A 27,772-nucleotide genomic window follows, 5' to 3' on the forward strand; every position below is an offset into this window, starting at 1 on the left:
CCTGTTCTCTTCAGTAGTAGCTTTGAAATTTGCTTCTAATCCTAAATTGATAGAATTGCTTGGCTTGGAAAAGCCTTCTAAGGACATCCAGTCCAACCACCAGCCCAGCACCACCATGGCCACCAAAGTACCCAAGTGCCATGGCCACACAGTTCTGGAAGACCTCCAGGCATGGGGACTCCACCACCTCCCTGGGCAGCCTATGCCAACCCCCGACCACTCTTGCAGCAAAGACATTTTTCCTCATCTCCAGCCTAACCCTCCCCTGGCACAATTTCAGGCCATTGCCTTTTCTTCTATCACCTGATCCCAGGGAGAAGACACCAACCTCCACCTCACTCAGGCTTCTCGTTTGTGTCGGCTTCTAAGCTTACAAATATGAGAACAGTAGGACTTCATCACACTTATTAAGGCAGATTAAAGTATTTTGTTCATTAGTGATTCTACTCCATAGCTGCTGCTTCAGCACAGTAACTTAATCCCAGGATGGCTGGAGTTGCAAGAGACCACTGGGGAACATCCAGTCCAACCCCATGCTAAACCAGAGTCACTCAGAGCAGGTTGCCCAGGAGCACAACTTACAGGCAGATTCTGAAACTTCTCTAGAGAAGGAGACCTCCTCAGCTGCCCTGCTGCAGGAGGTTGTTCCTCCCCAGGGCCAGGACCCTGCACTTGCCCTTGGTGACCTTCATGAGGTTCCCTCTGCCCAGCTCTGCAGCCTGCCCAGGTCTGGCTGAATGCAGCACAGCCTGAGGGCTGTCAGCCTCTGCTCCCAGTCTGGGACCAGCAGCAAACTGCCTGCAGCTCCACTGCATCCCTTCATCCAGGTCACCGATGGAGATGCTGATGAATACAGGACCCAGCCCTGACCCCTGGGGCACACCATGAGCTACAGGCCCCAACCACACTGCACCAGAGAACGCAGCCCTCGGAGCCCTGTCAGCTCTCCACATTCCTGCCTCGGTATTCGAAGCCCAACTCCCCTTCTGTCGCCAGCGGGAGGTGCTCTCTGCTGCCTGCAAGCCCTGCCTGTTGCTCCTTCTCTATCTGGAGCAGGCCAGCAGAGAGCAAAGCAGCTTGGCCCCAAAAGGTACACATATGGATGTGGAAGTTCTCTGGAAAGCCAAAGCTACTGGGGGCTTCCTGAGCTCCTTGTTATCACTTGGCAGCATCTGGCCGTGGTCGGCTGGTTCGTGTTACTGACTTCTACATTCGCTTCTGCAGAAGCCAGCAGCTTCCCTCGGCGCTGCGCTCTGCGGCGGGCTGGGTTTTGATGCTAACATCTCGTTGCTCATCTCGAAATCAAAGTCATTTATGGAAGCTGCAGAATTTTAATGTTCCTCAGGCTCACAAGCATTTGTTTAACCACCACCAGACACGGAGATGAATAGGAGAGGCTGCCTGCTCTCGATTCACTGGGACCAGATTGTCAGAACAGCTCAGCAACTGCCACATGTCTTCAACACACGAACGTCTCCAGAGAGCTTAGCTGCTTCTGGCAGTGCTGAAGTGAGCCCAGCTCATGAAACCCCTGCCCTGAGTGACCTGGGCAGTTCATGCAAACTACACATTCCTACACACTTTCCCTCTGAAGGACAAGATTTGTTCCTAACTTCAAACTGAATTTTAAAAGCAGTTTCTGATTCTCCTTACTTCTGCATCTCTACTCTGCCCTGGTGAGACCCCATCTTGAGCACTGCCTTCAGTTTTGGGCTCCTCAGTTGCAGAGGGACAGGGATCTGCTGGAGAGAGCCCAGTGGAGGGCTACAAGGATGATGAGGGGACTGGAGCACTGCCTGGTGAGGAGAGGCTGAGGGACCTGGGGCTGCTGAGTCTGGAGAAGAGAAGACTGAGAGAGGATTGAATCAATGTCTATAACTATCTGAGGGCTGCCAGGAGGGGGGGACAGGCTCTGGTCACTGCTCCCTGGGATAGGACAAGGAGCAATGGATGGAAGCTGCAGCACAGGAGGTTCCAGCTCAACACAAGGGGGAACTTCTTGCCTGGAAGGGTCCCAGAGCCCTGGCACAGGCTGCCCAGAGAGGTTGTGGAGTCTCCTATGGAGCCTTTCAAGGCCTGTCTGGATGTGTTCCTGTGTGCCCTGAGCTGGACTGTGTGCTCCTGCTCTGGCAGAGAGGTTGGACTCAATGATCTCTTTGGATCCTTTCCAACACCTGACATCCTTTGAGCCTGTGATCTGTGACATTGTTCAGCCCCAAGTGCCATCTCTGCCTGAGCTCTGAGCCCTGCTGCAGAAGCCCTGCCTAGCAGAAAATGAGATGCAAGACCAAAACAAAGAGCCAAGATCTGCTTAGGTTACTTTTGTTTAAGCCCTACACAGAGAAGAGAATAGATTAAAGCAGTGGGAAAAGAAGAGATTGAGTCTTGTGATGTGGCACAGGGTGCTCCTTCCAGCCAACCACACTTCATTTTTCCCCACTGATGCTTCCAAGTGGTTTTCTAGGATCCCCCTGAGCAGAACTCATTGTAATGAGGAGGAAATAAATTAATGGAGAATTACCGCAAGGTTCATCTGAGAGAACTTTTGATAACACTTCCAGGCTGAGACATTCAGTGCAGCCTGAGGAATGTGGACTTTCCCACTCCCCTCAGACTCTGAGGGTACCTCTGCCTCTGAGTCAAGCTGGGAAGCGGCTGCCACAACCACCGAAAGCAGCTCTGGAGTTCAGGTGCAATCAGAGATCAAGCAGTACCCTTCAGCTGGCAAACTCTGACAAAGGAATAGGTGAAGCAAAAAGCATTTGACCTCTCCAGCTGGCACCACCGCCAGGCTCAGGCTCAGCAAGCCAGCTCCCAGGTGAGCTGCAGCCTCTGTGCTCCCAGCCATGAAAACTGCACAACCTCCAGAGGCAGAGAATGTGGAATCACAGCCCAAGTGCTGCTGCAGCCACACAGAGAGCTCCTACAAGTGTGCAAGCCAGAATCACAGAATGGTTTGAGTGGGAAGGGACCAAGGTTCCCTGCCATGGGCAGGGACACCTCCCACTAGAGTGGTTGCTCCAATTCTCATCCAGCCTAGTCTTAACCTCCAGGGATAAGGTGTCCACAGCTTCTGTAGGCAACCTGTTCCAGTGTCTCACCATGATCAGAGTAAAGAATTTCTTCCTAAGGTCCAATCTAAATCTCCCCTCTTTCAGTTTGAAACCACTGCCCCTTGTCCTGTCACCACAGGCCCCAGGGCAAGTGAAATGTGCTCCCAGAATCACGGACTGGTTTGGGTTGGAAGGGACCTTTAAAGGCCATCTTGTCCAACCCTCCTGCAGTAAGCAGGGACATCTGCAACTAGATCAGGTTGCTTAGAGTCCCATTGATCTTGACCTTAAATGTCTCCATGGATGGGGCCTCCACCACCCCTCCAAACTACCTACTCCAGTGTTCCCCCAACCTCATAGTAAAGAGCTTCCTCCTGATGTCCAACATAAATCTACCCTGTGCTGGTTTCCAACCACTGCCCCTCATCCTATCACTACATGCTCACTGCTTTTGTCTAGGTTGTCTTCATGCAAAGCCCCCCTTGGCAAAACCTTAGCTTGCCCCTGAGCTCTATTTAAGTCCTTTCCAGAGCTAGCTCTGGGCAAACCTTTGGTCCACAGGCTTTAGGCTGGCTGCTGTAAGGACAAAACGTTTCCCACCTGACTCTGTTTTGAAAGCCAGGCCAACACCTCTGCAGCCACAGACGCATAAGGTTCTCCTGTGCCTTTAAAAAGCAACACACACAAGCACACACCTGGCACTCCGAACCTCGTTTGTACCCACGGGATGCTGGTGAAGTCATCGTGATTACACAGGATAAGGGAGGTTGAAGCTGGCCTCTTTAAACCAGGATTTTAAATTGGGGGTATTTTATTCCTGTGTATTCTTCCCATTGCTAAACCTTTTACAGAGGCTACTGAGGCAGGGAGCTGCTGAGCTAATCCTCTTTGACTCCCTGCCATCCTGGCAGGTACAGCAAAGCCTAAGGTAAAGTGGAGCATCAAAAGGAAAATTAATGTCTTCTAACAGCAATTAGAGGAAATTATTTAGATATAAATCTTGTTTTATATCTTCTCATACTTGTTTTTCAATCTTCCCCCTTTGATTTTTTTTTTTTCCTTTCAGGCTTTTCAGAAAGAAACATTTCAAATCCCTGCTGTAAACCAGTGGCATAATTAGCTGCATGTTACACCTGGTATTTCACTCTTCCAAAGAGTCATTCCTTTGAGCTTTCTTTTTTACTAAGCCCCGAGGTCTCCAGAAACTGAAGCTCCTTGTTCACTCGTCTGCCGGCTGACAGGACCTTGAGGGGCAGCACAGGCCAGGCGAGGGCTGCGGGGTGCCCTCCCGCCGGCCAGCGGCCCCCTGCAGCCCGGGCAGCGGAGCGAGCAGGGGCGGCGGGAGCGGGCGGGACCCCCGAGGGCAGGCGAACGCCCTCCTGGCTGCCCGCGCCGGGGCGCGATGTGTGCAGCCTAATTGCGCCGCGATAAGATCAAACAAAGGCTCTCTGATCCGGCAGCTGGCAGCCCGCCAGCCTATCTGGGCTCCCATCTGACAAGCCTGCCGATTGATCAAATCATTAGCTGCCAGTGTAGGTGGATCGGCTGCCACCAGCCAAATTCCTTCGCTTGCCGCTTCGCTTCTCCGGAGAGGACTCGAGGCTCCAGCAGCTCCTTCTCCCCACCCTGCTATCGGCAGCACCCCTCGGGCTCGGGTTCACCCCGGGGAAGCTCTGCCTTTTGCTTCCCAAGTGTAAAAGAGTGGTTTTGTCCCTGATGTGCTCGCAGAGAACTTGCAAAACCACAGAAGAAAGGCAGTCGGCTGTGCGCAGAGGCACAGCAGAGCTATCTGTGCTGCCAGGGCCAGCACCAGGCACAGCCACAGCTGCTGCCCCTGCCGGTTCTGCCTCGTCCTCTCTGCTGCACTCGGGGCTGTGTAGGACGTAGCGCCGGAATCTGAGGGCTCCCTGAGCACCTCCTCGTTAGCTGGGACGACTTGCTGGCAGGCATCTCTGTTGCTGCAGCTTCACACGGACCCTCTGCCCTGGTCGAGGCGCAAGGCCGTGCCCCTGCTGCTCACACAGCCCTGCAGCTGCTCGGGGCCAAGGCTTCGCTGCAGGCTTCCCTCGCCCAGCGCCAGGCTGCTTCGGCTCCTTGCAGACAATCCGAGGACAGGATTGGCCTCAACCTGCAACTGGGTAGGTTTAGACTAGACAGCAGGAGCGGTCAGGCACTGGAATGAGCTGCCCAGGGAGGGGTGCAGTCACCCACCCTGAATGTGTTTGAAGGTTATTTCGATGTGGTGCTCGGGGGTACTGCTTAGAGTGCACCTTGCAGAGTAGGGTTCTCAGTTGGCCTGGGTGATCCTGAGGGGCTTTGCCAACCTGAGTGTTTCTGTGTATGATCCTGTGTGTGATTGCCCTCTGAGCAGGAACAGCCCATTTCAGAGAATCACAGAACCAAGCAGGCTGGAAGAGAGCTCCAGGCTCACCCAGCCCAACCTAGCACCCAGCCCTGCCCAGCCAACCAGACCATGGCACTAAGTGCCCCAGCCAGGCTTGGCTGCAACACCTCCAGGCACACAGACTCCACCACCTCCCTGGGCAGCCCATTCCAATGCCAATCACTCTCTCTGCCAACAACTTCCTCCTGACATCCAGCCTAGACCTGCTTCCAGAACAGCTTGAGACTGTGTCCCCTTGTTCTGTGGCTGGTTACCTGTGAGAAGAGCCCAACCCCACCTGGCTACTGCCTCCCTTCAGGTAGTTTGAGAAGGCTGAATTGATTGGAGCCTAAACTGATCAGGGCTAGAAGACTGAAGACACTCAAGTAAGACGAGAGCAAGGTACACACAGATGGCAGATCACAGAATCATAGAATGGTTTGGGTTGAAAGACACCTTAGAGATCATCTTGTTCCAACTCCACTGCCATGGATGGGTTGAAACTAGACCCTAGCAGGCAGCCTCTCATTTTGAACAGCTTCACTTGTGCTCCTGTCCCATGAGGCTGAGTCTAACCTCAGAATCACACAGAAGAGATCTCAGATCATCTAGAGCATGGTAGCGCCCAAGTCTCAGAAGTCCACTCCACCTCTGCTATCTCTTGTCATTAAGCTGGCAGGACAAGGCCTTCCACAACCTGGTCTAGTGGCAAGGAGGGTTGGAACTAAGTGATCTTTAATGTTCTTTCCAGCCCAAGCCATTCTATGATTCTCTGATGATGATGGTGAAGCCCTTGAGCTGGGGACATATCCCCCTCACCTAATCAGTGCCAAGGGAAGGAGGACAACACAGGTGGATGGTTCTCCTAACAACTCTTTTGCGATCTTCAAGCGTCAGAGTCAAAGCAGAGGCTTGGCAGGCACAGGCTTCGTTTTAGCACCACCAATTCAGGTCAGCATCTCATCTGGCCACTTCCCAAAGTCCTGTTTCAAAGTAAGCTGTGCAATGTAATTTATTTACTTTATGTGCTTTATTTTATCCACATAAATTAGGGAACACGGTCCATAGGGAGCAGGCACTCTATACTTATCATAATATGTAACTTAGTTCCCCAGAGACTGAGTATGTACAGCACAGCTAATAAATGGTTCAGGGAAAAAAAAAAAACCCAACCAAAACAAAACCAAACACCCAAACCCTAGGTCATTAAATCTTGTTTTATATCTTCTTGTTTCCATCAAAGTACGCAGGAGTGGAAATTCTCTTTCTAAGACAGGCTCCTACTTTTCAGCCAACTGGGAACGGAGCCAGCTGAAAAGAGAGAACCCCACATACAGCCCTGACAGCTGTGCACGAAATTCATGAGCTCAGGAGATAGGCTGCTGCAGAGACAGGTGTCCAAGAGCTAAGTTTAGCTGGAAAGATTAAAACAGCATCTCCAAAGAATGCGTTTGTTGTAATCCCCTCCGCGCCAGCAGCCGCACATGCACCGCTGCTGTGTGCGGCCTGGAAGCGGTCAAGAGCCGGCTGCCTCTTGCAGGATTCCATCCCATTGTGCTCAGGGATAAAACAGGTTAGTGTTAAGACCACAGAAACGCACCAGCCCAGCTGAGAGAGATGTTCCTGCTGCTCGAGGAGGGGTTGCAAGCGGTCAGGAGCTACGGTTACAGAGGAGGCAGGGCGCTGGCCCATGGCGGCGAGGGCTGCCCACCCTGGCAGCCAGCAACCCCACCCCAGATGTTCTCAACAGCACTGAGGATGTCTTATGTAAATAAGGGCTGGGAGGCAGAGCAGGTGTGGTTCCTGCAAGACAAATGTGCTTGGGAATTATGTATGATTCCATGTTTAGCTACCCTGGTACAAATCCAGAGTCATCCTTTTGATCTCAAAGCAGTGCTGCTCTAAATATACATTAAATGGGGAAGCTTGGCCACTGTCCCCAGCAGAGCCAAGGTACAGGAGGACTCAGCCTTTGCACCTCCCCAGTGCAGCTGTGGGCCTGGCAGAAGCTCTCTTGCCCTCGCTAGTGTAACTGGGTGGCCTCCCTGGTGTAACTGGGTGAGGAATCGATGTCTTTGTCACAAGCCATAGATAGGAGCACAGCAGAGTTTGCTGCCTTGAGCCTGTAGCCTCTAAACAAGAGGCAGTCTGGGAAGGCAGGAGACCCAGTTTTCAGATTCCCAAGGAACAAAGGATGAGTCACTCAGTTGTTTTGGATCCTGTGATATAGAGGAGCTGCATATATAATTGTCTATCAATACGGGTAGAGACTATCATATCTTAATACAATGAGAATTTGATAATCAGGGGGACATCAAAGCCATGAAGTCAACAAGATGAGCTCCAGAAACTTCCCCTCCTTCCCTCAATAAACCAGGGGGCAGGTGCTCACCTTTGCAAAGCTACAGAGCAAAATTCCTGGGCTGCTAATAGAAGATTGACAGATTCCTCCCCCTCTGTGCTGCAGGCCGTATGAACTGTAACAGCAGACTTTGGAGAGCAGTTCTCGCCCCACGGAGAAAGCAGCATGAGAGAGGGCAGGGGATTCGCAGAGGGCAGAGTCACTGCTCAGGCACCCAACTCCTGTGCGTGTCTCACTGCCACAGAGTCGAGACGATTCCCCAGTCCTGCCCCGGGAGTGGGCTTTCAGAGGGAGGGAAATCTGCAAACACTTGTTTAATTCAGCACTTTTCACAGGCACTGCAGGTATCAGCTGGCAGATCTCTCAGCAAAGCTGCTCCTAAGGCTGTCGAGGAGATTATTCGGTCGGCGCCGAGCGGCACCCGGTTGTGAACAGAGGGCTGGAGCCGCCGCGCAGCGCTCGCACGCAGCAGTAATCCCTGCCCTTGCAACATCAGCCCCGCCAAGCAGCCGCTCACGGGGTGGGTGCTCCAGACACCGTGGGGGAGGGCAGCGGCAGCGAGGATGTGTTTCATTCACGTATTTACCGTATCTCTAGTGGGCACCCGAGAACTGAAGCGTTTTCCACAGGGCAACTTTTCTGCAGCCTCTGGGAGGAGCTCTCTGGGGAATGGCAGAGGAGAGGAACAAAGCATGACCGCAGCCAGCAGATAAACCTACCTGGGATTGAGCACGACCACACAAAGCCCCTGAGTTTATCACTTGGAACATAGCCAAAGCATGAAGCAAAGCTTCTGCTCACCGAGGAAGACCTCCCCTGTGCCCACTCTACAAGAGCAGGTCGTGGCCTCCCAGCACTCCACGTCCCAGACACCTGGAAACAACAAGTGCTGCCCCTGCAAAGCCCCTGAGCAGTAGGGAAGCACAGGTTGTCCCCTCTGTGTAAAGGGCCATGGGGGGCACAGATGAAGCATCTTGCCTCAGACCTCCCCAGGACGAGTGTGGCAGCCTTCCAGCCTGTTGTTCTTCCACAGGAGGATCTGCTTTCCATGCTCAACAAACTTTTGGAGTGGGGAACTCTGTGGGCTTCTCCTAGGACTTTCCCACAAGCAGATGGGAAGCTGACTCCCAGTCAACAACTCATCACAAAATGGAATACATCTTCCTCTTGCCCTCCTTCTCATTTGGGGCAGATCCATGTGTTAACTGTTCAGCTTTCTTTACAGGCTCTTTGGGGTTGGACCTTTGGTGTCTTGCAGGTTCTTGCCCTCGTACAACAACAGACACCAAGAAAAAAGAACAGTAGTGGTAAAAACCCAATGAAGTTCATGAAGGTTGCTTGGGTGTCTGACAACCCAAACGTTTTGGCTTTGCTGAGACTCCTCAGTATTTCATAGCCAACTCTGCCCTCTCCCTGGCTTGCCCCCAGAGTCCCAGGCACCCACAGGTTCGCCACAGCTTCTGAACATATCAGACTCAGAGGGATCCTATGCCTCCCAGCAGTGAGACCCTTCAAGAAGTGATTTTCTCTGCCATACCAGATTAAAGCTGAAGGGGAAGAAGCACTAACATTGATTTGAAAGGAAGAAAACCATCCTGGGTAGCCAATCTAACAAGTTTGTCCCAGGGTCAAACCCCAAGAGATGTTCCACATCAAGAGCAAATGGTTGCTTCTTACTCCCAGGGCTGGGGGGCACCATTCCTACCCTGCTCCACAGGAAATGCAGACCCAATCCAGCCACCAGACTCATTCTTTTCTCCTCCTACTCAGCAGCACATTACAAGGCCGCTAAATTAAAAGGAATGTGCTGCAATTCCTCAGCTTTCAACCCTTCCCAAGCACTGCACCTTTACCAGGCTTCAAACCAGTTCCACCATACGTGGTGCTTTTGGTCTACCTGTGGGTTTTGGAGAAGTATTTAACAGCTAAATTAGGTGGATGCATGAAACACACACAAGGGTGTCTAGATATTAGGTGGGGTGTTATTATAGGGAGGCAAGAACAAAGCCCATTTCTGTTGCAGCAGCAAAGCTCTGTGCCCAGGTACTCTGCTTGGAAGTGAGCTCATGGCTGGGGTGGTTTATGCAGCTTTATTCATGACTTTCATATTAAGCCAGCCACATCCTTTTAAATTCCATTTTGGGTTGCCCATATTACTTTGCATCTGGGCCATTTACGAGGCCTTGGTGGAAGAGGTCTGCAGTTATGTGATGGTGAAGCTTCTGTAGCTTGGCTGCAGGACTGCTCCATTATTTGTGCACCTGGGAATACACAACTCAGGGGTGCAGTTCTGTCTGGGATCCACCTGGCTGCTGAGCAGCTCTGTGGACAGGGACCTGGGGGTCTCGGTGGATAACTGAACGTGAGTGAAGAGTGAGCTGCAGTGGCAAAGAAAGTCAACAGGATGGGTCAGCAAGGGCATCACCAGCAGAGGTAAAGAAGTCCTTGTCCCACTCTGCTCAGTGCTTGTCAACCCACACCTTGAAGCCATGTCCAGTTGTGGTCCCTGCTGTACAGAAGCAACATGGGTAGGCTGAGGAAGGGCCAGAGAAGGGCCACAAGGATGATCAGAGGACTGGAAGCCCTTCCATGGGAGGAAAGACTCAGCCTGGAAAAAAGAAAGCTTTGGGGACACCTTACTACCACCTTCCAGTACATAAAGGGTGGCTACCAAGACGATGGAGATTCCCTCTTTACAAGGAGTCCCATGGAGAAGACAAGGGGTGATGGGGACAAGTTACTGCTGGGAAGGTTCCCATTGCACTGCAGGAGAAAATATTTCCCCATGGGAACAGTCAGACATTGAAATCATCTCCCCAGTGAAGCAGTGGAGTCCCCTATATTGGCCAGTTTGAAGTCTCAGCTTGAGAGGCTGCTAGGCAAGCTCACTGCAACCCCACCATCACCTAGAAAGGTTGGGCCAGCTGATCCTTGAGGTCACAGGCTCACAGGATGTTAGGAGTTGGAAGGGACCCAAGGAGCTCATCCAGTCCAACCCCTGCCAGAGCAGGAGCACACAATCCAGCTCAGGGCACACAGGAACACATCCAGACAGGCCTGGAAAGGCTCCACAGAAGGAGACTCCACAGCCTCTCTGGGCAGCCTGTGCCAGGGCTCTGGAACCCTTCCAGTCAAGAAGTTCCCCCTTGTGTTGAGCTGGAACCTCCTGTGCTGCAGCTTCCTTCCATTGCTCCTTGTCCTATCCCAGGGAGCAGTGAGCAGAGCCTGTCCCCCCCTCCTCCTGACCCCCAGCCCTCAGAGAGTTATAAACGTTGATTCAATCCCCTCTCAGTCTCCTCCTCTCCAGACTCAGCAGCCCCAAGTCCCTCAGCCTCTCCCCATAAGCCATGCCCTCCAGTCCCCTCATCATCCTCACAGCCCTCCCTTGGACTCTTTCCAGCAGATCCCTGTCCCTCTTCAACTGGGGAGCCCAAAACTGAAGGCTGTACTCAAGATGAGGTCTCATGAGGTCCCTCCAACCCAGCACTCTGTGGTGCTGTGATCATGCAGCAGGCAGCTGGGAGGTGCACTCCATGCAGGACCTCATCATGGCTTCAGACAAGGCAGAGCAGAGCCTTTGCTCAGCCTCCTCACCGCTTGTCTATGCTCCTTGCAAGCAAGAAGCAGCTTGCTGGTCAGAGGCCAGCACCCTTCAGACTGATCTGAAAATGGCCTAATCAGAGCTGTGATCTGTTCTGTGTATTCCATTTGTTGAGTCACATCAATTTGTTGAGCTTCTCTCCCATTAGCAATACACCCAAGTGCCATTTTCTGAGCACATTCACTCCCCAGGCTACACTGCTGTGTAAACAGCAGGAGAAGCGACCAGGCACAGCAGGCAACAAGCCAATGTTCTCTGTGGCCTAAAGTCTTTGCAACCTCACCACTTCTGTTGCACTGCTTTTGTGCATCTTTCATTTGGTGATGCCATTGCAAGAACTCTGCTGTGCCCTTTTCCCTAGGGCTTAATTGCAATTAGCAAACAAAGCAGTGCACCACGCAGGGGAAGGATGCTCTTTAGTTAAACAGAACTGTGCACCTTGTCCAGCCATGCTCCAAGACCCCCCCTAGAATGCTCATGGGATTATCCTTGAGCTTGCCAAAGTGACAGGTCACCACTGGTCCCACCATGGTCCTGGCACCAAAGACCTTCCCACCAGTGCCAGTCCTCCAGCCCTGTGTTTCCCTGAACCATGGTCTGGAGCCAGCTCAGGCTTGAGGCACAGGAGCTAACTCACAGCAATCCTACCAGTTCCACTTCTCTGCACTGCTCCCTGGCTCTCTCCTCTCTGCTGCCCGGGGGAAAGGTGAGCTGGCCTCAAAACAACTCCTAGGAAGGCCCAACTTGCAAATGAGGGGGGCAAAGTAACTGCCTTTGCTGCTGGCTGCCAGGAGCAACACAGAGACTGGCTAAGGTAACTTCAAGGTCAGGCACTACTGCTCTAGACATAGCCTTTCTCTTGGATTTTCCACCACTACCTTCTGTCAGCCTCTCCCCATCCCTTCTGTGAAGCACAGGCACCTTCTCAGTCTCTCTTGTCCGTCCTAGACCTGCCTCATGCTGAGCTGGACTTGGCGCACAGTTCTGCAGCCCAGAGCCCAGGATCCTGCTGCTTCCCAGGATGCTATCCCTGCCACCCTGCACGGCTTGGACAAAGGGGAAGATCTTCAGCTTTGCTCCCTAAGCTCCTTTTCTGTGCTGCAGGATGACAAGCAGGCTGCCAATCAGCTGGCCCCGAGGGCTGTGCAAGAGTCCCGTTTGCAGGGAGGCTGTGCAGGTTTCACAGCGCCGCAAACGCTCCGGCCGGGATGATGCTTAATGCTGCAGAGCACCGGGAGAACAAGGAGAGTTATTCAAGCTCCACACCGCTTTGGCTGCCTGCTTTCCAGGTGTATGATTTCACCACATGGAAAAACAGAGCCCTTGCCAAAGTGAACTCATAAAAACCTTTGATGAGTAAAGTTTGGATAAGCACAAATCATTTGAACCGCCAGTTGGGCCAACTCTCAGAGGGCCTTGGCAGACAGAATATAATCCGTGGTTTCACACACAGGCCATTTTCCCCCTCCCTGCCTCTCCCCCTCCTTCCAATCCTCACAGATTCGGAAGATGTTGTTCTAGAAGGTGCTCTGGGTTGGCTTTGCTGTGTTTTTCTTTTCCCCCTGAAGGCTCAGGCACCTCACTATTGCAGCTCCAAGCCTCTGGGGGCTGTGGGGAAGAGAGCAAACAGGTTTCCCAGAGCCGTGCTTGGATAGCTGCATGATCTGCCTCAAAAAGGAAGGGAGAACAGCACAAAATGGAGCTGCAGCTCTCTCACCACCCGTGTGCTAGCAGGCAGGTAACGTAAGGCAAACACGTAACAGCCTCTTCCTCTGGCACACTGGGACATGTTACTCCACCATGCGTGGCGTCGTTTGAGGCTGTGCCAGGAGATAAGGCAGTGTTTGCACCTCTGGGCTGGCAGCACTACTGCTACAGCTTGTAGGCACTACTGACACAATACTTGCTGTGATAAAGGCTCTGTCAGGAACGTGTCAAGCTCACAACTGAGGCCATGCCAGGGAGTAAGCAGTCCTCTGCCATCCGAGAGGCAGCTAGAAAGGATATGAGCAAGGAGAAAGACCATGAAGATGGCTCCTGTTCCAAACAGCTCTTATTGAGCCCTGCCGTGGGCAGTGTGTGTCCATTCACAGCCTCAAGAGGCAGCCAGAAAGGGCAAGAGAGAGCAGACAGACAATGAAGATGGCTTCTGCTCCAAAATGGCTTGCTGAGCCCTGCCATGGAGGAAACTGTTTGTTTACAGCATGCATGACCTCTTCTCCACCCAAAAGGGGAGGTCAGATGGAGAGTGGAGCTCCTCCTGATCAGCCTCTCTGTAAGCAGAGTGGAGCTTGCTTGCTCCTTCAGACCTGGCTGAAGCTCTCAGCCTTTCAAATAGGAAACGTGAACTTCTCCAGCAATTAGTGAGCTTTGGATGTGTCTGAGCTGGAAGAGTTTGGCACTTGGCATTCCACAGTGCAAATGAGGAATGGGTAGAGATAAGAGAGTTCATTTCTGTAGCATGGCTTACACATCTCCTACACAGCATGGCTTACACATCTCACACACAGCATGGCTTACACATCTCCTACACAGCATGGCTTACACATCTCCTACACAGCATGGCTTACACATCTCCTGCACAGCATGGCTTACACATCTCACACACAGCATGGCTTACACATCTCCTGCACAGCATGGCTTACACATCTCCTACACAGCATGGCTTACACATCTCACACACAGCATGGCTTGCACACCTCACACACAGCATGGCTTACACATCTCACACACAGCATGGCTTACACATCTCCTACACAGCATGGCTTACACACCTCACACACAGCATGGCTTACACATCTCACACACAGCATGGCTTACACATCTCACACACAGCATGGCTTACACATCTCACACACAGCATGGCTTACACACCTCACACACACCATGGCTTACACACCTCACACACACCATGGCTTACACATCTCACACACAGCATGGCATACACACCTCACACACAGCATGGCTTACACATCTCACACACAGCATGGCTTGCACACCTCCTACACACAGCATGGCTTACACACCTCACACACAGCATGGCTTACACATCTCACACACAGCATGGCTTACACATCTCACACACAGCATGGCTTACACATCTCACACACAGCATGGCTTACACACCTCACACACAGCATGGCTTACACATCTCACACACAGCATGGCATACACACCTCACACACAGCATGGCTTACACACCTCACACACAGCATGGCTTACACATCTCACACACAGCATGGCTTACACATCTCACACACAGCATGGCTTACATATCTCCTACACAGCATGGCTTGCACACCTCACACACAGCATGGCTTACACACCTCACACACAGCATGGCTTACACATCTCCTACACAGCATGGCTTACACACCTCACACACAGCATGGCTTACACATCTCACACACAGCATGGCTTACACACCTCACACACAGCATGGCTTACACATCTCACACACAGCATGGCTTACACATCTCCTACACAGCATGGCTTACACATCTCCTGCACAGCATGGCTTACACATCTCACACACAGCATGGCTTACACATCTCACACACAGCATGGCTTGCACATCTCACACACAGCATGGCTTACACACCTCACACACAGCATGGCTTACACACCTCACACACAGCATGGCTTACACATCTCACACACAGCATGGCTTACACACCTCACACACAGCATGGCTTACACATCTCACACACAGCATGGCTTACACACCTCACACACAGCATGGCTTACACATCTCCTACACACCATGGCTTACACATCTCCTACACAGCATGGCTTACACATCTCACACACAGCATGGCTTACACATCTCACACACAGCATGGCTTGCACACCTCCTACACAGCATGGCTTACACACCTCACACACAGCATGGCTTACATATCTCCTACACAGCATGGCTTACACACCTCACACACAGCATGGCTTACACATCTCACACACAGCATGGCTTGCACATCTCACACACAGCATGGCTTACACACCTCACACACAGCATGGCTTACACACCTCCTACACAGCATGGCTTACACACCTCACACACAGCATGGCTTACACATCTCACACACAGCATGGCTTACACACCTCACACACAGCATGGCTTACACATCTCACACACAGCATGGCTTACACACCTCCTACACAGCATGGCTTACACATCTCCTACACAGCATGGCTTACACACCTCACACACAGCATGGCTTACACACCTCACACACAGCATGGCTTACACATCTCACACACAGCATGGCTTACACACCTCCTACACAGCATGGCTTACACATCTCCTACACAGCATGGCTTACACACCTCACACACAGCATGGCTTACACACCTCACACACAGCATGGCTTACACATCTCACACACAGCATGGCTTACACACCTCCTACACAGCATGGCTTACACATCTCCTACACAGCATGGCTTACACACCTCACACACAGCATGGCTTACACACCTCACACACAGCATGGCTTACACATCTCCTACACAGCATGGCTTGCACATCTCCTACACAGCATGGCTTACACATCTCACACACAGCATGGCTTACACATCTCCTACACAGCATGGCTTACACATCTCACACACAGCATGGCTTACACATCTCCTACACAGCATGGCTTACACACCTCACACACAGCATGGCTTACACATCTCACACACAGCATGGCTTACACACCTCACACACAGCATGGCTTACACATCTCACACACAGCATGGCTTACACACCTCACACACAGCATGGCTTACACATCTCACACACAGCATGGCTTACACACCTCACACACAGCATGGCTTGCACATCTCCTACACAGCATGGCTTACACATCTCACACACAGCATGGCTTACACACCTCACACACAGCATGGCTTACACATCTCCTGCACAGCATGGCTTACACATCTCACACACAGCATGGCTTACACAACTCCTACACAGCATGGCTTGCACATCTCCTACACAGCATGGCTTACACATCTCCTACACAGCATGGCTTACACACCTCACACACAGCATGGCTTACACACCTCACACACAGCATGGCTTACACACCTCACACACAGCATGGCTTACACATCTCACACACAGCATGGCTTACACACCTCACACACAGCATGGCTTACACACCTCACACACAGCATGGCTTGCACACCTCACACACAGCATGGCTTACACACCTCTTCAGCAGCTCCCTGTAACACCTTCCACCTCTGTGGATGTACTTGCAGTACTGACCAAGCACTGGGTATGCCAGGCCTCGGGGCAATGGCTTTGAGCTGTCAGAGGGCAAACTGAGAATGGAGTCCAGAAAGATTGTTTATACAATAAGAGTGGTGAGAGACTGGCACAGGTTACCCAGGGGGGTCCTGGATGCCCCCTTCCTGGAAGTGTTCAAGTCCAGGCTGGATGAGGCCGGTGGGAGGTGTCCCTGCCTATGGCAGGGGGTTGGAGCTGGATGAGCTTTAAGGTCCTTTCCAGACAAACCCATTCTGTGATTCCATGGTTGTTGCAGGGACACCCTACCCTAGAGCAGGCTGCACACAGCCTCAGCCAGCCTGGCCTCAAACACCTCCAGCCATGGGGCCTCAACCACCTCCCTGGGCAACCCATTCCAGCCTCTCACCACTCTCCTGCTCAACAACTTCCTCCTCACCTCCAGCCTCACTCTCCCCACCTCCTGCTCTGCTCCATTCCCCCCACTCCTGCCACTCCCTCACAGCCTCAAAAGTCCCTCCCCAGCTTTTTTGGAGCCCTCTTCAGCTCCTGGAAGGCCACAAGAAGGTCCCCTGGGAGCCTCCTCTGCTCCAGCCTGCACAGCCCCAACTCTTTCAGGCTGTGCTCACAGCAGAGCTGCTGCAGCCTCTCAGCATCCTCCTGGCCCTGCTCTGGACACTCTCCAGCATCTCCACAGCCCTCTTGTCCCAGGGGCTCCCGAGCTGGATGCAGGACTCCAGGTGGGGTCTCAGCAGAGCACAGCAGAGGGGCAGAATCCCCTCCCTGGCCCTGCTGGCCACACTGCTGCTGCTGCAGCCCAGGCTCTGCTTGGCTTTCTGGGCTGCAAGTGCACACTGCTGGCTCCTGCTGAGCTTCTCCTCCAGCAGCACCCCCAGGTCCCTCTGCTCAGGGCTGCTCTCCAGCCACTCACTGCCCAGCCTGGATTGGTGCTTGGCATTGCCTCCACCCCGCTGCAGGACCTCTCCAGAGAAGGAGCTTTAGGTGATCACACAATGTGTCTGTGTCCCTTGCTCAGGGATCTAAAAGCAACTCAGCTGCAGCTACACTGCACAGATTTCTGGAGTTTGCTGTCTGTGGAAGCTTTGCCATCGTTCCTGATAAGCTTTTCCAGTGAGTGCTCCTGGGAACTCCTGCCTGCAAAGTACTCCTAGAGCAATCAGAGCTGGCATGTGCAAGAGAGAACCAAAGTGAATCAGAGCTTCATTTGCTTTGTAACTTTGGGGTTTTGGGGAGGTGGTGCTTGCACAACCTGTCACAGTCCTTCCTCTCTTTGGCCTCGTAAATAAACCACATTTCCTCCCACAGCAACTCCATGGATGGCACAGAAGCTGTCCTCATGCATGTCAGAGGCAAAAAGGAAGCTGTTAGAAGCATGCACAAGGATCTTGGAGCATCCTTGAGCTGTCTGCTCATGCCTGGCCACAGAGAGGTCACATTCCAAAGCAGGCACAAACATTTGTGTTCGGTCTGGGGTGAAACAGAAAAGAGGGCAGGATCAGGGCAGAGATCATCCTGAGCCCCTAAGGCACACCTTGAACCCTGAGCTCAGTTTTGGGCCCCTCACTCCAGTAAGTTCATTGAGATGCTGGAGCAGGTCCCCAGGAGGGCAACAAGGCTGGTGAAGGGTCTGGGGCACAAGGCCTGTGGAGTCACTCAGGCCACAGAAAATGAGGCTGAAGGGAGAGCTTCTGGCACTCTATGTCTTCCTGAAGGGAAGCTGGGGCTAGGCCAGGGTCTGTCTGATCTCCCAAGAGAAAACAGCCTCAAGCTGTCCCCCCACAAAGGCTCAAGCCCCTGAGAAGGCTGCAGTGGTGCAGTCCCCATCCTTGGATGGCTTTCAAAGGTGTGGCACTGAGGGACGTGGGTTAGTGGTGACCTGGCAGTGCTGCTGTAACAGACTTGATGCCCTAAAGGGTTCTTCCAGCTAAACCAATCCTGTCAGTCTGTATGATGGTGGCACAGAACCACAGCCCCATGCAGGCTGGCACAGCCCCTCAGGAGCACCAAGCCCAGCCCAGAACCCTGCTCTGCAAGAGTCACCTTAAACCACAGCCCCAAGCACCACATCCAAACCACCCTGGAACACAGCCAGGCTGGGTCACTCCACCACCTCCCTGGGCAGCTCATTCCACTCCCTGACCACTCTCTCCAGGAAAAACTTTTCCCTAATGTCCTGTGTGACCCTCCCCAGGCTCAGCTTGAGGCCATTCCCCCTTGTTCTGTCTGCAGTTCCCCCTGAGCAGAGCCCAGCAGCAGCCTCTGCACAATGTCCCTTTAGGTCATTGCCCTTCTCTTTCAAACACCCCTGTTGTTTGGGCTGTCTGGGGCCTCATGTGTGGCACTTCAGTGGGCACTTTGACCCCCGTGTCAGGGCTGGTGAGGCTGCAAAGGATCTTGGCCTCCCCCTTCCCTCTGAATCTATCCCCAGCCTTCTCCCCTCCGCTTCAGTCAAGCCCCTAAGTTGTAACAAGCTTCCATGTTCAGCTCCTTGCTTTGTTTGCTGGAGTGATCAAGCTCACACAAGCCTAAGGACTGCCCTGAGTTTTACAAGCAGCTTCATGTCTGCTGTCAAAGGCATGAGTTAGTTTTCTGCAGGCTATAGCAGGAGAGCACCCAGCAATTACTGCGCTGCAGCGGCGCGGCTGGAGCCAGCAGCTCTTGCAACACGCTCCCGGGGATGGGACCAGCACTGTCCCCCAGCAGCCAGCCAGGATGCAGCCCTGATGGCTGTAGAGCCACAGTATGGGGTAGGTTGGAAGGGATCTTAAAGCTCATCCAGTTCCAAGTCCCTGACATGGGCAGGGAGATCTCCTACCAGTGCAGGTTGTCCAACCTGGCCTCAAACACCTCCAGGGAGGTTGTGGAGCACATTTGATGCTTCTGTGCTCTACAACCTCCCTGGACAACCTGTGCCAGTGTCTCACCACCCCCAACCTGTGCCAGTGTCTCACCACCCTCAACATGTGCCAGTGTCTCACCACTCTCAACCTGTGCCAGTGTCTCACCACCCTCAACCTGTGCCAGTGTTTCCACACCCTCACTCTCAAGCATTTCTTCCTCCTCTCCCCTCTCCCTCTCCCCTCTCCCAGCTCAAAGCCACTGTCCCTCATCCTGGCACTCCTAGCCCTTATCAAAAGTCTCTCCCCAGCAATCCTGGAGCCTTCTCTTCTCCAGGATGAACAGCCCCAAATCTCTCAGCCTGCCCCCATAAGGGAGGTTCTCCAGCCCTCTGAGCATCTTTGCAGCATCCTCTGGACCCAGTTCCATGGGGGCCCCAGAGCTGGGTGCCATAATGTGCAGAAAGTAAACCCATGTTGATGTCCAACAGAAGAATATTTCCTCTGCCTTTCTGTGCATTTTTTTCCCATCTTTTTAATTTCCTTCTGTGCCTTGAGGGACTTGATTCAATATGTCCACAGGAAGAGTCTTCAAGGATGACAGAAATGCACTTGGGCTCTTTTCTGAAGATTTACACACCATTAGCTGAGCAGAGCTGCTCCTGAAGATGGCTTCCACTTGGGAAGGACTCTTCCCTTCCTGCACTCACAGAATCACAGCCCCATGCAGGCTGGCACAGCCCCTCAGGGGCACCAAGCCCAGCCCAGAACCCTGCTCTACAAGAGTCACCTTAAACCACAGCCCCAAGCACCACAGCCAAACCACCCTGAAACACAGCCAGGCTGGGTCACTCCACCACCTCCCTGGGCAGCTCATTCCACTCCCTGACCACTCTCTCCAGGAAAAACTTGTTCCTAATGTCCAATCTGAACCTCCCTAGGCTCAGCTTGAGGCCATTCCCCCTTGTTCTGTCTCAGTTCCCTGTGAGCAGAGCCCAGCAGCAGCCTCTGCACAATGTCCCTTCAGGTAGCTGCAGGCAGCAGTGAGCTCTGCCCTCAGCCTGCTCTGTTTCACACTACCCATCCCCAGCTCCCTCAGTCACTCCTCATCACATTTATTCTCTAGGCCCTTCCCCAGCTTCCTTGCCCTCCTCTGGACATGCTCCAGCATCTCCCCATGGCAGCAGAGGTGACTTCTCAGAAGTTCAGTCTGAAGTTGGGTGCCTCACAGCCGCAGACTTTGGAGAAGTCTTAGTGTGCTCAGGGCACTCTGATAATCCTGCTTCTGTTCAGCTGTCCAGGCTGAGCTCTGAACTCCTTCCAAAGCAACCTTCTTCCTCTCTCAGAGGAGCCCCCAACCACCCAGTCTTCCAAAGGAAGGAAAATGTGGTTCAGGAAACAGGAATGCAGGTTTCAGGTCATTAGTTTCCTTAGGGAAATAATATTATCATGCATTATTATATGTGATGTTAATTGAGGTAGAGAATCACAGAATCATGGAATGGTTTGGCTTGGAAGGAACCTCAAAGCTCAGCCAGTTCCACCCCCTGTCATAGGCAGAGACACCTCCTGCTAGAACAGATGGCTCAAGGCTTCATCTAACCTGGCCTTGAACACCTCCAGGGAGGTTGTGGAGCACAGAAGCACCCAACGTGATCAAAGATCTTTGATCACGTTGGGTGCTTCTGTGCTCCACAACCTCCCTGGGAAACCTGTGCCAGTCTCTCACCACCCTCAACCTGTGCCAGTGTCTCACCATCCTCACTGCAAACAACTTCTTCCTAACATCCACTTTCAGTCTCCCCTCTGCCACTTCAAACCCATTCCTCCTCATCCTGTCAAGGCAAGACCTTGTCAATAGTCCCTCCCCAGCCCTCCTGGAGCCCCCTTCAGATCCTGCAAGGCCACTCCAAGGTCTCCTGGAAGCCTTCTCTTCTCCAGGCTGCACAGCCCCAACTCTCTCAGCCTGTGCTCAGAGCAGAGCTGCTGCAGCCCTCTCAGCATCTTGGTGGCCTCCTCTGGACTGGCTCCAATACTTCCATGTCCTTCTTGTGCTGGGGGCTCCAGCATTGCCTTCCCACACCACTTATTAATGCACTGCATGATGGACATGTTTAACATACATTGGAGATAAACTCCATGGTCCCCAGGGTGTTCTCCTCTCCAGTGAGAGGTGCACTCACTGAAGCCCTTTCCTTGGCCCTCAGTGACTGTCAATGTGGTTAATATTTACAGGCTCAGTCCTGATTTCACAGCTTTAGTGATGCCATCAAATCATATTTTCTAATCAGCTCTTAATCAAGTCCCAGTGAGCAAACCTTTGGACAGCTGAGTCCAGTCTTCAGAAAACTGCTTCTGCTCACAATCACAGAATCATAGAAGCACAGAATCAGGCAGGTTGGAAGAGAGCTCCAAGATCAGCCAGCCCAACCCAGTACCCAGCCCTGTCCAGCCAACCAGACCATGGCACTCAGTGCCCCAGCCAGGCTTGGCTTCAACACCTCCAGCCACACAGACTCCACCACCTCCCTGAGCAGCCCATTCCAGTGCCAATCACTCTCTCTGCCAGGAACTTCCTAACAACATCCAGCCTAGACCTGCCCTGGCACAGCTCCAGGCTGTGTCCCCTTCTTCTGGTGCTGGCTGCCTGGCAGCAGAGCCCAACCCCACCTGGCTACAGCCTCCCTGCAGGCAGCTGCAGGCAGCAATCAGCTCTGCCCTGAGCCTCCTCTGCTGCAGGCTGCACCCCCCCAGCTCCCTCAGCCTCTCCTCACAGGGCTGTGCTCCAGGCCCCTCCCCAGCCTTGCTGCCCTGCTCCAAACGCCTTCCAGCACCTCAACAGCTCTCTGGAATGAGTGGTGTAAACTTCTCCCATTGTCCTCCAGCCAGAAGAAAACATTCTTATTAACAACAGCCAAAGGAGACTTCATCTTTTCATCCCTGGTTATACACAGGAGGGGAGAAAAAAAAACCAAACCAATCAAACCAAAACTGAAACCCAAACAACCAGAATGAAACAAAGCAAAACCACACCAAACCTACAACCAAACCAACCCCAGCAGGCCCAAAACTCTCCTGGTTCAAACTTTAAGACTGGTTGCTGGCAACTGTGACACCTTTGGCACCACTGCCTAGGAGATGCAGGATGAAGACAGCCTTCAAGTAATGGCTCTGAGGATTCAGTTCTGGGCCACTCACTCCAAGAAGGACACTGAGGGGCTGGGGCAGATCCAAAGAAGGGCAATGAAGCTGGGGAAGGGTCTGGAGAACAGGGCTGGGGAGGAGCAGCTGAGGGAGCTGGGGGTGGTTAGTGTGGAGAAGGAGAGCCTGAAGGCTCATTGCTCTCTACAGCTCTCTGAAACAGCAGTGAGCTGGGGCTGGGCTTCTCTCCCCTAGCACCAGGTGACAGAGGGAGAGGCAATGGCCTGAAATTGTACCAGGGCAGGGTTAGGTTGGAGATGAGGAAAATTTTTCTTTGCTGCAGGAGTGGTCAGGGATTGGCACAGGCTGCCCAGGGAGGTGGTGGAGTCCCCATGGCTGGAGGTGTTCAAGGAAGGTGTGGCCATGGCCCTTGGGGACAGGGTTTAGTGGCCATGGTGGTGCTGGGTTGGTGCTGGACTGGATCTTCAAGGGCTTTTTTACCAAACAGTTGTGTGCTTCTGTGGCTCTGTCAGGTCCTGTGCACTCTGCTGCCCCAGGTATTTCCAGATACACACAACCTGACCTCTGCACAGCTCTAGCTCAGGTCGTTGCAGAAGTTCACCCCCCCTATGGACACTTCAGTGCTGCTCTACCACCACAGAAGTCATGAGAACACCCTCCAGAGCTCCAGGCTAGGCAGAGCAGATAACTCTATTCAACATGTGCTGGTTTGTGCTGGGACAGGGTTAATTCCCCCTCCCCCCAAGTAGCTGTGGTTTAAATCTGTGCTGGAATCATGGAATGGTATAGGTTGGACAAGACCTCAAGGATCATCTAGTCCCAGCCCCTGCCATTGGCAGGGACACCTCCCACTAGAACAGGTTGCTCAAGCCAGTGTTGATCACAGAGGGATGCTCCAGGTGCCACTGAGCAGCTCTTGCTCACACAGGGCCAAGGCCTTCTGTGCTCCTCACCCCTCCAGCAGCAGGCTGGGGCTGCACAAGGAGCTGGGAGGGACACAGCTGGGACAGCTGACAGCAACTGGCCCCAGGGAGCATCGAGCTCAGCCTGCAAAGCTGGGGGGAGAAGGGGGGAGGAGGAGGAGCTTTGGAGTGATGGTTTTTGTCTTCCCAGGTCACTGCTACCTGTGCTGGAGCCCAGCCCTGCTGGGGCTGGCTGAGCAGCTGCCTGCCGAGGGACGTGGGGAAGCAGAAGACACAAAGCAGAAGCAGAAGCAGCAAAGGCACTCAGGAGCACCTCGCAGCAGTCACCCTTCAGCCCTTCCCTCTGCACCCGCTCAGCACTGCAGCTGAGGGCAGCTCCCTGCCCCCCACCAGGGCATCCCAAAGCCCAGTGCAAGTCAGTGACACCTCCTGGCCTTGCTTTGCTCCTGGCTTTTGCTTTACCTGCCCAAGTGTCTCACCTTAACCCAGGAGTTTCCTCCCTTTAGCCTTCTAAGTGCCAAGCCCATGGCACTGGCAGGGAGGCAGGGAGCAGCTGCATTGGGCTGGTGCCTGGGCTCAGAGCAGGACCCTTGGTTACCCTGTCCTGCATCTGACACCTGCCAGCCAGGCCAAGCTGCTGCAGCCACAGTTCCCAAGCTGGTGCTTTTCACTGCAGTGGAGTCCTTGCATTGGCCCTGCCTTGGCACTGCTCTTGCTGGAGCTGCTGTGGAGCAGAGAATCATAGAGTCACAGAGTGGTTTAGGCTGGAAGGGACCTCAAAGCTCAGCCAGTTCCTACCTCCTGTGCCATAGGCAGGGACAACAAACAGGTTGCTCAAGGCCTCATCCAACCTGGTCCTGAACACCTCCAGGGAGGTTGTGGAGCACAGAAGCACCCAACGTGGTCAAAGATCACATTCTGTGCTTCTGTGCTCCACAGCCTCCCTGGGCAACCTGTGCCAGTGTCTCACCACCCTCAACCTGTGCCAGTGTCTCACCACCCTCACTGCAAACAACTTCTTCCTAACATCCACTCTCAGTCTCTCCTCTTCCAGTCCAAACCCATTCCCTCTTGTCCTGCCCTTGGATGGCATAGCCTAAAGCCTGTGCTGTGCTCTGAGGGGCTGTTGCTGCCTGTCTTCTGTTCCCTGGTGTGTGTGGTGCTCTGCAGTGGCACACAAGGGGCTCCAAAGCTCACTCTGGCACTCCTCTGCAGTTAAACCACAAATACCTGGCATCAGTTTAGCCTCTGGCTCACCATTCAGGTGGCTTTTGCTTTCCCTGCTGAAGTGTTTCTATCTCAGCCCACAATTTTCCTCTCTTTTACCCTTCTGAGTCTCTCCCCACCCCACCAGCATGGGGGGAGTCAGTGAGCAGCTGTGTGGTGCTGAGCTGCCGGCTGGGGTTCAGCCACAGCAACCTGCTGTCAGTGAAGCTCTCTGTGTAGAGGACCCTGGATATTTGGCTCAGCAGAGGGGTTGAAATGAGGTGCAGGAGCAGGTCCAGAGGAGGGCAAGGAAGCTGTGAAGATCCTAGAGAATAAATGTGATGAGGAGTGACTGAGGGAGCTGGGGATGGGTAGTGTGAAATAGAGCAGGCTGAGGGCAGAGCTCACTGCTGCCTGCAGCTACCTGAAGGGACATTGTGCAGAGGCTGCTGCTGGGCTCTGCTCACAGGGAACTGCAGACAGAACAAGGGGGAATGGCCTCAAGCTGAGCCTAGGGAGGTTCAGATTGGACATTAGGAACAAGTTTTTCCTGGAGAGAGTGGTCAGGGAGTGGAATGAGCTGCCCAGGGAGGTGGTGGAGTGACCCAGCCTGGCTGTGTTCCAGGGTGGTTTGGATGTGGTGCTTGGGGTTTAAGGTGACTCTTGCAGAGCAGGGTTCTAGGCTGGGCTTGGTGCTCCTGAGGGGCTGTGCCAGCCTGCATGGTGCTGTGATTGTGTGAAGTAGCAGGACACAGTCTCAGGTTTTGGTTTGTGTGCACTCCTGCAGCCCTGCACTGCAGGCACTGACTCCTTGGCCTTCATTTCCACCCACTTGTGTCTCTTTTGATTTATGAATGAGAGCATCCTGGGGCAGAAGGTGTTGCCCAGATTAGAAGCAGGCCCAGTTTCTCAGCTGAAGCTTTTTTCCCTGCCCAAAGAAAACAGGCGTGTGTGGGTCAACAAAAACACTGAGGTTGACGTTGGGTTTGTCACTGCAGCTGAGCAAACAGAAGTCATCAGGCTGAGTGCTTGTCCTGGAGTCCTGTACCCCTAAATGCCTCTCCTGCCCGGACTTTGGGGGGAAAGGGGAAAAGCCGCCTGCTTTCCCCCCCCCTCACCTGCCCTGCAGCCGTGAAGGGGGGAGGACTGCCCCGTGAAGGGGGGAAGGACTGCCCCGTGAAGGGGGAAGGACTGCCCCGTGAAGGGGGGAGGACTGCCCCGTGAAGGGGGGGAGGACTGCCCCGTGAAGGGGGGAGGACTGCCCCGTGAAGGGGGGAGGACTGCCCCGTGAAGGGGGGGGGACTGCCCCGTGAAGGGGGGAGGACTGCCCCGTGAGTTCCCGCGCTGGAGCCAGGCTGGGATTGGCCGTGTGCTTTCGCGCCTAAGGTGTGGTAACTCTGCCCTTTGTCTAGCCAAGGTTATAACTATTGGGGGTCTTCCTGTCTTTGGGGTTCCCGCTTTGGAGTTTGCCTGTGCCTGGACGTATGTGTCTGCCTGAGCTCACTCACTCCCCTCGCCTGGACTGCAGAGACCTTCAGGAATTCGCTTTCCTACTGACACCTTTGTGTGCCTAACGACCCATAACGACCCTTAATGATTCACCTGCAGCTGCTGGAGGAGGAACACAGACCGCAGGAGTCAGCCTGAGTGAGTTCTTTGGCTTAGCTTAATTTAGTAAGAAACTGCTATTAATTAATAGCTGAGTCCTTTTCCAACTTCTGACTTCCAATATAGTCAGATTATTGATGGTATCCTGGTAGATTAATTCTCATGCGACTGAATCTGCTTATCAAACGAAATTAATCTTTGTATATATAGTTGTGGGGGCAGGTTTTTGGGAAAATAAAAAATATCTATTTTTGATAAATTCTCGACTCAGCCACGAATTAATTCCTGCCCTCCGCAACAGTGCTGATGCCTTTTTGGGCCTGAATTAATTCCCCATTTCCATCAACTCAAGAAGGTTGCAGGCACCTCCATGGAAGCAAGCACTGAGCCCAACAACAGACTGTGTCCATCTGGATCAGCTCCCCTTTTTTGGTCTATTCAAAGACCATCATCACAGTATCACAGTATCACCAAGGTTGGAAGAGACCTCACAGATCATCAAGTCCAACCCTTTACCACAGTGCCCAAGGCTAGACCATGGCACCAAGTGCCACATCCAACCTTGCCTTGAACTGCCCCAGGGACGACGACTCCACCACCTCTCCAGGCAGCCCATTCCAGTGTCCAATGACTCTCTCAGGGAAGAACTTTCTCCTCACCTCGAGCCGAAATTTCCCCTGGCGCAGCCTGAGGCTGTGTCCTCTTGTTCTGGTGCTGGCCACCTGAGAGAAGAGAGCAACCTCCTCCTGGCCACAACCACCCCTCAGGTAGCTGTAGACAGCAATAAGGTCACCCCTGAGCCTCCTCTTCTCCAGGCTAAACAACTCCAGCTCCCTAAGCCTCTCCTCGTAGGGCTTGTGCTCGAGGCCTCTCACCAGCCTCGTCGCCCTTCTCTGGACACGCTCAAGCATCTCAGTGTCCTTCCTAAACTGGGGGGCCCAGAACTGAACGCAGTACTCGAGGTGTGGTCTGACCAGTGCAGAGTACAGGGGCAGAATGACCTCCCTGCTCCTGCTGACCACACCATTCCTGATGCAGGCCAGGATGCCACTGGCTCTCTTGGCCACCTGGGCACACTGCTGGCTCATGTTCAGGCGGGGATCAATCAGTACCCCCAGATCCCTCTCTGTCTGGCTGCTCTCCAGCCACTCCGACCCCAGCCTGTATCTCTGCATGGGGTTGTTGTGGCCAAAGTGCAGCACCCTGCACTTGGAGCTATTGAACCCCATCCCATTGGCCTCTGCCCATCTGTCCAGGCGGTCAAGGTCCCGCTGCAGAGCCCTTCTGCCTTCCAGCTCAGTCACATCTGCCCCCAGCTTGGTGTCATCTGCAAACTTGCTGATGACTGACTCGATGCCCTCATCCAGATCATCTATGA

At 53.4% G+C, this 27,772-nt stretch overlaps 1 long non-coding RNA gene across 1 annotated transcript; it reads left to right on the forward strand.

Annotated features, from left to right (window-relative positions):
- Positions 1 to 3,707: 3,707 nt before the first annotated feature.
- On the forward strand, positions 3,708 to 4,988 carry LOC135187493 (uncharacterized). The gene is made up of 2 exons (XR_010307347.1): positions 3,708 to 3,981; positions 4,120 to 4,988. It is a non-coding gene; the product is annotated as an uncharacterized LOC135187493 (long non-coding RNA).
- The last annotated feature ends 22,784 nt before the right edge of the window (positions 4,989 to 27,772 follow it).

The sequence above is a fragment of the Pogoniulus pusillus genome, chromosome 27 (genome assembly GCF_015220805.1).
Source record: "Pogoniulus pusillus isolate bPogPus1 chromosome 27, bPogPus1.pri, whole genome shotgun sequence".
NCBI classification, from domain to species: Eukaryota; Metazoa; Chordata; class Aves; order Piciformes; family Lybiidae; genus Pogoniulus; species Pogoniulus pusillus.